This window comes from Cololabis saira, chromosome 5 (assembly GCF_033807715.1).
Source record: "Cololabis saira isolate AMF1-May2022 chromosome 5, fColSai1.1, whole genome shotgun sequence".
NCBI lineage: Eukaryota > Metazoa > Chordata > Actinopteri > Beloniformes > Belonidae > Cololabis > Cololabis saira.
The window spans coordinates 2,592,475-2,604,537 of NC_084591.1; the positions used below are offsets into that span (position 1 = coordinate 2,592,475).

Here is a 12,063-nt window from a genome sequence, read left to right on the forward strand (position 1 = left end):
ATCTGAGACTGATTTTCTGCTGTTAAGTTATCATTTTTCCCTGGATTAAGGCCCCGGGGTGGTGCCCCATACGAGAATTATTATCATTTTGAAGATTCAATTTGATAAATAGTCGACTTTATTAATTATTAATAATTATTAATAATTGAAACATTGACTGACTGTCTGATTTTCTTAACTTTGTCACAGAAATTAGTGTACTCTACAATGCAGTCAGTCATCGAATTGATGTTGTTTCCAAAAACATTTTATGTGTTGCTAGTTATGAGTTTTGTGGCTCGTTGGTCTAGTAGTATGATTCTCGCTTAGGGTGCGAGAGGTCCCGGGTTCAATTCCCGGACGAGCCCCAGTGACTTATGTAAGTTGTAGTTTTCTCCACCAAGTAGCAAAACTCATAAGACTTCAACCAGGCCAGAAAGTCCCACCAAGTTCTTCAACCGGTCTATCAAGGTATTATGGTCAACCATGTCAAATGCAGCACTGTGAGACCACGATTGAAATGTTGCCACTATCCGTATTGGAGCAGATGTCATTACGGACTTGAACTAGAACTGTCTCAGTGCTGGGATGTGGAAACTTGACTGGAGAACATCAAAACACTTATTTAATGTTAGGAGTTTGTACACAGGTTGAAAAACAACTTTTTCTATGATTTTACAAAGAAAGGGGAGGTTTTATACGGGCCTATAGCTGTTCATAAGTGACTCTCTAGACTGGCACAGAGGAACAATACCTGAAAGCTGAGACTTATTCAAAACGTCTGAAAGCTCTGAGGCCATACAATGTGCAACACTCTTAAAAAACCCTGTTGCCAGAGTATCAAGGCAGCAAGTGGTGGAATTCAGGTGGTGTATGATGTCAGCCAGGTTCCTATGAGTAATTAGAGACAATTGTGTCCAGGTTTCTCTCATTGGACACAGAGGTGGAATATATATCCTGTGTCTACCATTGAAACACTGACTGACTGTCTGATTTTCTCAACTTGTCTCAGAAATTAGTGTACTCTGCAATGCAGTCAGTCATCGAATTGATGTTGTTTCCATGGAGATGGTCCCAATCTAACACAGTCTCACAGTCACACTCACATGTCAACAGCCCTACTTGAGTTTCTAAATGTTGATGATGATGTGACATGGGTATTTGTTTTTTTAATTTAGAAAAAAATATTTTATGTGTTGCTAGTTATGCGTTTTGTGGCTCGTTGGTCTAGTAGTATGATTCTCGCTTAGGGTGCGAGAGGTCCCGGGTTCAATTCCCGGACGAGCCCCAGTGACATATGTAAGTTTTAGTTTTCTCCACCAAGTAGCAAAACTCATAGGACTTCAACCAGGCCAGAAAGTCCCACCAAGTTCTTCAACCGGTCTATCAAGGTATTATGGTCAACCATGTCAAATGCAGCACTGTGACACCACGATTGAAATGTCACCACTATCCGTATTGGAGCAGATGTCATTACGGACTTGAATTAGAACTGTCTTAGTGCTGGGATGTGGAAACTTGACTGGAGAACATCAAAACACTTATTTAATGTTAGGAGTTTGTACACACCTTGAAAAACAGCTTTTTTGTAATTTTACTAAGAAAGGGGATGTTTTATACGGGCCTATATAAGTATAGGTAGTATATAAGTATATAAGTTCATAAGTGACTCTCTAGACTGGCACAGAGGAACAATACCTGAAAGCTGAGACTTATTCAAAACGTCTGAAAGCTCTGAGGCCAAACAATGTGCAACACACTTAAAAAACCCTGTTGCCAGGGGGCACGGTGGCGCAGCAGGTAGTGCAGCCGTCTCACAGCAAGAAGGTCCTGGGTTCGATTCCCGCCGGGGACGCTGTGGGCGCTGAAGTGCGTGTTAGTTCCCCCATGACTTCAGTGCCCACACCCTGGGTGGGGTTGGAGAAAGGATCTTTCTGTGTGGAGTTTGCATGTTCTCCCCGTGTTCCCTTGGGTAGCTAATGGGAGCTACATGCACAAAGTCCTGGGCTATACATGCCCCCTCTGGCCAACCGGGGCGCCGGATGGGGTGGGGAGGATCCGGCCGGAATAACGTGATCCTTCCACGCGCTACGTCCGGCCGGAGAAACCCCACCCTGTCTGGTGAAAAGATGCGGCCTGCTCACTCCTCAGGTTAAGGAGGAGACCTGAGCTCAGTGCAGGGTCCTCCCGGGGTTGGTAGAGGATGGCAATGCCCAGGACTGTTAGGTAGGAGCACTGGGTGAATGGGGAAAAAACCGGGATAAAATTATCCCGGTTTTGTGAGCAGATGGAGTAGACGCGTTTCGTGAGTGCCAAACTTTTTAAACCACCAAACCACCTCAAACTTTCAAACTTTTTCCTTTAAAAAGGATTCCCTGTTTTTCTTTTTTTTTTTTTTGTCTCGAACGAGCCACTTACCTCCGAGATGGCTTCGAAGAGCGGCAAGTCGGGCAAAAGGGACGATGCTGGCGCTGTCTTAACCCTGGCGGCCATTACCACGTTGCTGGAGGAACACCGTGCTGCCCTGGCCGCCGAGTTCAAAAATACTTTCAGTCAGCTCGACTCCAAACTCGACCAAACGCGGCTCGCGGTCGAGGACCATGGCCAACGTGTTTCGTCCCTTGAACTCGCCACAGAAGACCTCAGCCAGCGAGTTACGGACCTTGAAGGCATCTGCTCGACCCTACGGGATGATAATGCTCGGCTAAAAGCTAAGGTCTTAGATTTGGAAAGCCGAAGCAGAAGGCAGAACATCAGTATCCTGGGTTTACCGGAGTCTACTGAGAGCGTGTCTCCTACGGCTTTCTTCTCCAAGCTGCTGTGTGAGGTGTTCGGGAATGATACGCTGCCGTCACCGCCAGAAATAGACAGAGCGCACCGCTCTCTCGCCGCCAAGCCGGCCCTGGGACAGAGACCGCGTCCGGTCATCGTCCGCCTTCACCGGTACCAGACGAAGGATCTCCTCGTGAGGGAAGCGCGACGGAGAGGAAAGCTGGAATGTCGCGGCCACCCCATCCGGATGGTGGAGGATTACAGCCCCGAAGTTGCCAGCCAACGAGCGGAATACAGCGGATCTATGTCGGAGCTATATCACCTGGGTCTGAAGCCGGCTCTGCTCTTCCCCGCCCGGCTCCGGCTCACGCTGTCCGGGGGGGCCAGGAAGTGGATCGGCTCCGTGGATGAGGCGCGCAAATTCATCACGAGTCGCAGCAAATCCTCAAACCCACCGTAACGGGACTGTTGGAGGCTTTCACGGCTCCGCCCTGCAGCCCGGTGTGGTTCACTGGCACTCACTGACTCTGACTTTTTTTTCTCTCTCTTTTTTTTTACGTGAGTCATAATATTCCTGAGGGGAGGGTGAGTACCCCGCGACAAACATTTTTGTTTTTCAGTCTTTTTTTCTTGCCTGAAATCTTTTAGTTTTCATTTAAAACCTTTTTTTACTCTGTTGTTAGTTTGACTGCCCCTTTGCAAATGTTATTGATTTGCAGTTCTTTTTGGCTATTTGAGGGAAGGGGGAAAAAAGGGAAAAATAAATGATGGAGAGGGAGAGAAAAAAGCGAAAAAATAAAAGCTTTTCCAATTTACCTATAAGTTTTGTAATAATTGTAAGCTGTTAACCTTACTTTTACGCTGTTTAAGTCGGAAGTTTTATATTTTACATTTTTGTACAGATATTTCTGGGCTCTTATCGGGACTTCCAAGTCAAGATTTGAGAGGGTATTTCTTTTTTTTTATTTATATCTACACGTTTTGAGGTGCTAATTTCATATATTCATGATGCGGGAGCAAAAGCTATTAGTGTGTAGGACAGGAAGATGCGTTATTGCACTTTGTTTGTTTTGAAGAGCTTGCTGCTTTTTTTTTATTTTTCTATAGCAGCTGTCTTATTTGGGGTGGGTGGGTCGGGGGGATATGTCACTGCCAGAAACTTTGCATTAATTCTTTTCAACTCCTTACTTAATGTGGGTCACATTCAGCCTCCTTTCCGTTTTCTTTTTTTTTGCCTAGGTCATTGTGCTCACCTCCTAATTTTTCTTCTTAAATATTATGAATAGATTCTTGAAGCTGGTGAGCTGGAATGTTAAGGGTCTGAATCACCCTGTTAAAAGGAAAAGGGTCTTCTCACATCTAAAACATTTTAAAACAGAAATAGCCTTTCTACAAGAAACTCATATTCGCAGTTCTGATAATAGCCGCCTGTTCCCGAGGTGGTCAGGGCAGGGATTTCACTCCTCCTTTCAAGCTAAGGCCCGAGGAGTTTCAGTTCTGATCAGTCAGGATGTTTCATTTGAGCAGCACAGCGTGATTTCTGACAAGTTTGGTCGCTACGTGATCGTTTCTGGGAAATTATTCAATACATTGGTCGTACTTGTGAACGTTTATGCCCCTAATTCAGATGATGCAGTCTTTTTTGAACGACTGTTTTCACTGCTCCCTGACCTTAATACATGTTCTCTCATACTTGGTGGTGATTTTAATTGCTGGTTTGACCCAGTCCTAGACCGATCCTCTACCAACCCCGGCACAGCAAGTAAGTCAGCCCGTCTTATTCAGGCGTTCCTTTCTGACTACGGTGTTTGTGATGTGTGGCGTTCTTTACATCCATGTGACAGAGAATACTCCTTTTTCTCACAAGTGCACCACACATACTCGAGGATTGATTATTTTTTTATTGATAATCAACTGATTCCCCTGGTTCATTCCTGTGCTTATCAGAGCATTGTCATTTCCGACCACGCTCCTGTGGTCCTAACCATGTCCCTTCCTGACTTACCTCAAAGAGACAGACAGTGGCGATTCAATTCAACTTTGCTGTCGGACAGAAATTTTGTTAAATTAATGGAAACGGAAATAGCCTTTTTCCTATCCACGAATATGACTCCAGGAATGTCTAGTCTAACTGTCTGGGATTCCCTCAAGGCTTATCTCCGGGGACAGATTATATCCTACACTGCTAGGGTGAGGCAAAAATCTTATAGGGAGCGATCAGACCTTGCCCGCCAAATCAAAGAGGTCGATGAAGAATATTCTCGGACTAAATCCCCAGGGGCCTCATCTATAAAGCTTGCTTGCGCAGAAAAAGCGCCTGAAAGTTGCGGAAGCCGCCTTCTACGCAAATCCTCGGATCTAAAAAGAAAAAACTAACCGAAAAATCTGCTTATCTTTACGGCAACTCGGACCCTCCCGTAAGAATTTACTTAAGACACGGGGAACTGGCGACGCAGGGATTGAGGTGGTGAAATGAAGCCAGATTCATGTCATACTCTTAATAATGTCATCACACATCACAACATATATCAGACTTAAAATAATAAAATAATAAAATAAAATAAAATAGCGCTGATCGTGTTCCTCTGTGTGAAGCTCAGTCAGTCAGGACTCTGCTGCTGGAGCTGCAGCCTCTTCTTCACCCGCTTTAGGACAGAACAAATGAGGGGCTGCGTTTAGGGAGCCCCACGGAGCCCCTAAAGGGACTCAGATTTTTTTCATATATATGAGTTTTACGCGCGCGTGAAACCTTTACGTGCAGGTGTATGGTGCCTAAATTAGGGTCCCGCGTTAAAACGACGCAGAGCCTACGGCGTAGGGTACGCAGCGACGCGCACCTACGCCGTAGGCTCTGCGTTAAAGGAACGCAGAACCATAAACCGCCCTGAGCAGCTCTGAGGGGAGACGGGAGAGGAGGAGGGGGAGCGGGGCTGTCGGGCCGTTTTCGTATCGCTTTCATACAGTGTCTTGATAATTTGCAATTTAAGGCTGAGCCTACCGTTAGTTTTTAAACTGTAAAAAGTAAGGGGGAAAAAAACATGATTTTGAAAAGACGGGGGGACGTGTGTCCCCCTGTTGCGCCGGGGAACTCACGGCGTTTAGCACAGCAACGGCGTGCTGCCACTCACTCGCTTTATTTTATTGTATACTATTTATATACTTATTCTAACTTTTACCGTGACCACCAAATAATGTGGTTTTCCTGTCCTCCACATCATCTACAACATCTCTGTCTCCGTGAAAGTCAGTGTCACGGTGGCTGCTACTTCTAATTCATACTGACGCCAAACAGGCTGGAGGAAGCCACTGCGCATGCTCAGTAGGCTCATCCATATGCATTTATGGGCGTGTAGAGGGCGGGATTAGAGGCGGATTCAGCTGCGCAGGTCTGTGATTCATAAAGGAACGTTGCGTGCAAATCTGCGTGCACATGGTTTTATTGATCCGGATTTTTTTTTGCACCCGGCATTTTCGGCTTTTGAGCGTACGTGCACTTTTAGTATGACTCCTACGCAGTCCATTTTAAATGAGGCCCCAGATCTTTACAAAAAGCGTCTAGAACTTAAAACTAAATTTGACCTGCTCACCACTCACCCAATTGAACAGTCACTTCTGAAAAGTAAAACCAGGTTTTATGTTTATGGAGACAAATCTGACAAATTATTAGCCAACCAACTTAAAGGCTCTAAGGCTAAACAAAATATTTCTAAGATTCGTTTACCAAATGGCCATGTAACTACAGATCACTTACTCATAAATGAAGCATTTAGGGACTTTTATACCCAGCTATACACCTCGGAATCTCAGACTGATCGAGATGAGATTGCAGACTTTTTAAATAGTCTTAGTATTCCCAGTCTTTCACCAGATCTAAGGAAGACATTAGAAGAACCGATATCCCTGATGGAGATAACTCGAGCCATTTCTTCACTGCAGTCGGGTAAATGTCCTGGCCCTGATGGCTTCCCGGCGGAATTTCTAAAGAAATTTTCTACTTTGCTTTCCCCACTGCTATCTACAGTTCTTTCAGAATCCTTCAGCCACGGTTCCCTCCCTCCTTCTTTTTCAGAGGCCTGTATCACCCTCATAGCTAAAAAAGGGAAGGATCCTACTGAATGCGCCTCCTACAGGCCCATCTCCCTCTTAAACACAGATGCTAAAATCCTAGCTAAAGTCCTAGCCCATAGGCTGGAGAATGCCCTCCCCACAATTATATCTGAAGACCAAACTGGCTTCATTAAAGGTAGGCAGTCTTACTTCAACACAAGGCGACTGTTCAATATTATCTACTCTGCCTCTGAGGCTATCCCTGAATGCGTTGTCTCTCTGGATGCGGAGAAAGCATTCGACCGCGTCGAATGCGATTATCTCTTTGCTGTGCTGGACAGGTTTGGTTTTGGTCCGAACTTTGCTCTGTGGATTAAACTTCTCTATTTGTACCCGACAGCCTCAATTCGTACTAACTCTCAACGGTCAAAACCATTTAATCTGCATCGTGGAACCCGTCAGAGGTGCCCCCTTAGTCCCATGCTTTTTGACATGGCTATCGAACCGCTTGCCACAGCGCTCCGATCTTGTGAGGATGTGTCCGGTATCTGGAGAGGTGGCAGGGAACATAAGGTCTCGCTTTATGCCGATGACCTATTGCTTTTCATCTCTCACCCTCTGGCCTCATTACCCCCTGCGCTGTCACTTCTCAGTCAGTTTGGGAAACTCTCAGGCTATAAACTGAATCTCAGCAAAAGTGAGCTTTTCCCTACCAATCTCGAATCGCATGCTTTAGACCTTTCCAATTTTCCCTTTAAAATCGTAAATGACAAATTCTCCTATTTAGGCATATCTGTGACAAGGAAACACAAAGACCTGCTCCAAGAGAATCTTATCTCATTGTTAAATGAGACCAAACAAATCCTTTCACAATGGTCACCCCTGTCAATGTCTCTTGTGGGTCGCATCAATTCAGTTAAAATGACCATCTTACCTAAATTTTTGTACCTTTTCCAGACCTTACCACTCTTTATTCCTGGCTCTTTTTTTCAGTCCCTTGACTCAGTTATATCTTCATACTTATGGCGGGGTAAACGGCCACGTTTAAACAAGACTCACCTTCAAAAAATAAAGTCTGCAGGTGGTCTGGCCCTCCCAAACTTTCGTTATTATTATTGGGCTGCTAACCTGCGCTGCCTTGCATTCTGGTCCTTCTACTGCGACGGCGCTGACCGCCCTGACTGGGTGGCGATGGAGTTACATCCAACTGATGACCTGTCAATTCCTGCCCTACTCGGCTCCTCACTTCCACTTCCTTCACTTAAATCAATCAAAAACCCAGTGGTTAAACATTCTCTTAGAATTTGGGCCCAATTTAGGAAGTTTTTTGGTTTTCAAAGCTTCTCTCTTCTTAGCCCCATTGCATCAAATCACTTTTTCAAACCATCCCTTGAGGACCCCACCTTCCAGGAATGGCACAGGAGGGGTATGATTCGTTTTAGAGATATGTTCATAGACGGCACCGTGGCATCTTTTGAGCAGTTAAGTAGTAAATTCAGCCTTCCAAAATCACATTTCTTTAGGTATCTTCAGGCTAGACATTTTGTTCTTTCCCAGACACCCAGCCCTGGTGCATCGATGGGCTTGACCACAGTTGACAAAGTTCTTGCCACAGACCCATTCAAAAAGTGGCTCATTTCGTCTTTCTATGGCATGTTGCTGGATCTTAGGAGTGCCCCTACAGATAAACTCAAAGCAGCATGGGAGCAGGACTTAGGGCTTCCCTTATCAGAGGATACCTGGGAGTCCATACTCAAACTGGTTAATACAACCTCCCTGTGCGCACGTCACTGCTTAATTCAGTTTAAAGTGGTACACAGGGCTCATATTTCCAAAGCAAAGTTATCCTCCATGTACCCAGATATTAGTCCATACTGTGTAAGATGTAAAGTAGCAGAAGCCTCTCTCATCCACATGTACTGGTCCTGCCCATGTCTAAACAAATACTGGATGGAAGTCTTTCATACTCTCTCTCTGGTGCTTAAAATCAGATTAGAACCAAACCCACTGACTGCCCTGTTTGGGGTCATGGAGGGAGGAAGGAAGTTAACCACTGCACAGGGGCACACTTTGTCTTTTGCCTCCCTTTTGGCTCGTCTGGCAATTCTGTTCAGGTGGAAGGATCCCTTCCCTCCTACTCGTGCACAATGGCTGGAAGACATCATGTCCTGCTTAAAACTGGAGAAAATTAGATACTCGCTTCAGCAATCAAATAAGTTCCAGAAAGTGTGGGGACCTTTTCTAGAAGCATTCCAGACCCTGTGAACTATACTTCATATTTCTTTTGTATTCCTAGTGCAGGCTTTTGATGTTACAATGACCTCATATTGTGATTAGTAATCTGGCAGTGACATGGGAGGGATTAGTTTGGTCTGTAGTTTGTTTTTGTTACTATTTTATATATTTTCATACTGTTTAATTGTTTTTTATATTTTGTGCACTGGTGTATGCTATGATTAACATGCCCATGCCTACTCAAAATATTTGTAATTGACATTCAGCATTTCACCTTTTTTACTTTGTGAAAATTTTAATAAAAAGATCTTGAATTAAAAAAAAATATTAAAAAAAAATTAAAAAAAACCCTGTTGCCAGAGTATCATGGCAGCAAGTGGTGGAATTCAGGTGGTGTATGATGTCAGCCAGGTTCCTATGAGTAATTAGAGAGAATTGTGTCCAGGTTTCTCTCATTGGACAGAGAGGCGAAATATATCCTGTGTCTACCATTGAAACACTGACTGACTGTCTGATTTTTTCAACTTTGTCACAGAAATTAGTGTACTCTGCAATGCAGTCAGTCATCAAATTGATGTTGTTTCCATGGAGATGGTCCCAATCTAACACAGTCTCACAGTCACACTCACATGTCAAAAGCCCTACTTGAGTTTCTAAATGTTGATGATGATCTGACATGGGTATTTGGTTTTTTAATTTAGAAAAACATTTTATGTGTTGCTAGTTATGAGTTTTGTGGCTCGTTGGTCTAGTAGTATGATTCTCGCTTAGGTTGCGAGAGGTCCCGGATTCAATTCCCGGACGAGTCCCAGTGACTTATGTAAGTTGTAGTTTTCTCCACCAAGTAGCAAAACTCATAGGACTTCAACCAGGCCAGAAAGTCCCACCAAGTTCGTCAACCGGTCTATCAAGGTATTATGGTCAACCATGTCAAATGCAGCACTGTGACACCACGATTGAAATGTTGCAACTATCCGTATTGGAGCAGATGTCATTACGGACTTGAACTAGAACTGTCTTAGTGCTGGGATGTGGAAACTTGACTGGAGAACATCAAAACATTTATTTAATGTTAGGAGTTTGTACACATGTTGAAAAGCAGCTTCTTCTATGATTTTACTAAGAAAGGGGAGGTTTTATACGGGCCTATAGCTGTTCATAAGTGACTCTCTAGACTGGCACAGAGGAACAATACCTGAACGCTGAGACTTATTCAAAATGTCTGAAAGCTCTGAGACCATACAATGTGCAACACTCTTAAAAAACCCTGTTGCCAGAGTATCAAGGCAGCAAGTGGTGGAATTCAGGTGGTATATGATGTCAGCCAGGTTCCTATGAGTAATTAGAGAGAATTGTGTCCAAGTTTCTCTCATTGGACACAGAGGCGGAATATATCCTGTGTCTACCATTGAAACACTGACTGACTGTCTGATTTTTTTACCTTTGTCACAGAAATCAGTGTACTCTGCAATGCAGTCAGTCATCGAATTGATATTGTTTCCATGGAGATGGTCCCAATCTAACACAGTCTCACAGTCACAGTCACATGTCAACAGCCCTACTTGAGTTTCTAAATGTTTATGGTGATGATGTGACATGGGTCTTTGGTTTTTTAATTTAGAAAAACATTTTATGTGTTGCTAGTTATGAGTTTTGTGGCTCGTTGGTCTAGTAGTATGATTCTCGCTTAGGGTGCGAGAGGTCCCGGGTTCAATTCCCGGACGAGCCCCAGTGACTTATGTAAGTTGTAGTTTTCTCCACCAAGTAGCAAAATTCATAGGACTCCAACCAGGCCAGAAAGTCCCACCTAGTTCTTCAACCTGTCTATCAAGGTATTATGGTCAACCATGTCAAATGCAGCACTGTGACACCGCGATTGAAATGTTTCCACTATCCGTATTGGAGCAGATGTCATTACGGACTTGAACTAGAACTGTCTTAGTGCTGGGATGTGGAAACTCGACTGGAGAACATAAAAACACTTATTTAATGTTAGGAGTTTTTACACACCTTGAAAAACAGCTTTTTCTATGATTTTACTAAGAAAGCGGATATTTTATACAGGCCTTTAGCTGTTCATAAGTGACTCTCTAGACTGGCACAGAGGAACAATACCTGAAAGCTGAGACTTATTCAAAACGTCTGAAAGCTCTGAGGCCATACAATGTGCAACACTCTTAAAAAACCCTGTTGCCAGAGTATCAAGGCAGCAAGTGGTGGAATTCAGGTGGTGTATGATGTCAGCCAGGTTCCTATGAGTAATTAGAGAGAATTGTGTCCAGGTTTCTCTCATTGGACAAAAAGGTGGAATATATCCTGTGTCTACCATTGAAACACTGACTGACTGTCTGATTTTCTCAACTTTGTCGCAGAAATTAGTGTACTCTGCAATGCAGTCAGTGATCGAATTGATGTTGTTTCCATGGAGATGGTCCCAATCTAACACAGTCTCACAGTCACACTCACATGTCAACAGCCCTACTTGAGTTTCTAAATGTTGATGATGATCTGACATGGGTATTTGGTTTTTTAATTTAGAAAAACATTTTATGTGTTGCTAGTTATGAGTTTTGTGGCTCGTTGGTCTAGTAGTATGATTCTCGCTTAGGGTGCGAGAGGTCCCGGATTCAATTCCCGGACGAGCCCCAGTGACTTATGTAAGTTGTAGTTTTCTCCACCAAGTAGCAAAACTCAGAGGACCTCAACCAGGCCAGAAAGTCCCACCAAGTTCGTCAACCGGTCTATCGAGGTATTATGGTCAACCATGTCAAATGCAGGACTGTGAGATCACGATTGAAATGTTGCCACTATCCGTATTGGAGCAGATGTCATTACGGACTTGAACTAGAACTGTCTTAGTGCTGGGATGTGGAAACTCGACTGGAGAACATAAAAACACTTATTTAATGTTAGGAGTTTTTACACACCTTGAAAAACAGCTTTTTCTATGATTTTACTAAGAAAGCGGATATTTTATACAGGCCTTTAGCTGTTCATAAGTGACTCTCTAGACTGGCACAGAGGAACAAT

The 12,063-nt window shown here is 43.9% G+C and overlaps 3 non-coding genes across 3 annotated transcripts; all 3 read left to right on the top strand.

The window, feature by feature from the left end:
* The first annotated feature begins 275 nt into the window (after positions 1-275).
* On the top strand, positions 276-347 carry trnap-agg (transfer RNA proline (anticodon AGG)). The gene has a single exon. It is a non-coding gene; the product is annotated as a tRNA-Pro (tRNA).
* Positions 348-1,195: 848 nt separating this feature from the next.
* trnap-agg (transfer RNA proline (anticodon AGG)) lies at positions 1,196-1,267 on the top strand. Its single transcript has one exon. It is a non-coding gene; the product is annotated as a tRNA-Pro (tRNA).
* Positions 1,268-10,690: 9,423 nt separating this feature from the next.
* trnap-agg (transfer RNA proline (anticodon AGG)) lies at positions 10,691-10,762 on the top strand. The gene has a single exon. It is a non-coding gene; the product is annotated as a tRNA-Pro (tRNA).
* Positions 10,763-12,063: the final 1,301 nt, after the last annotated feature.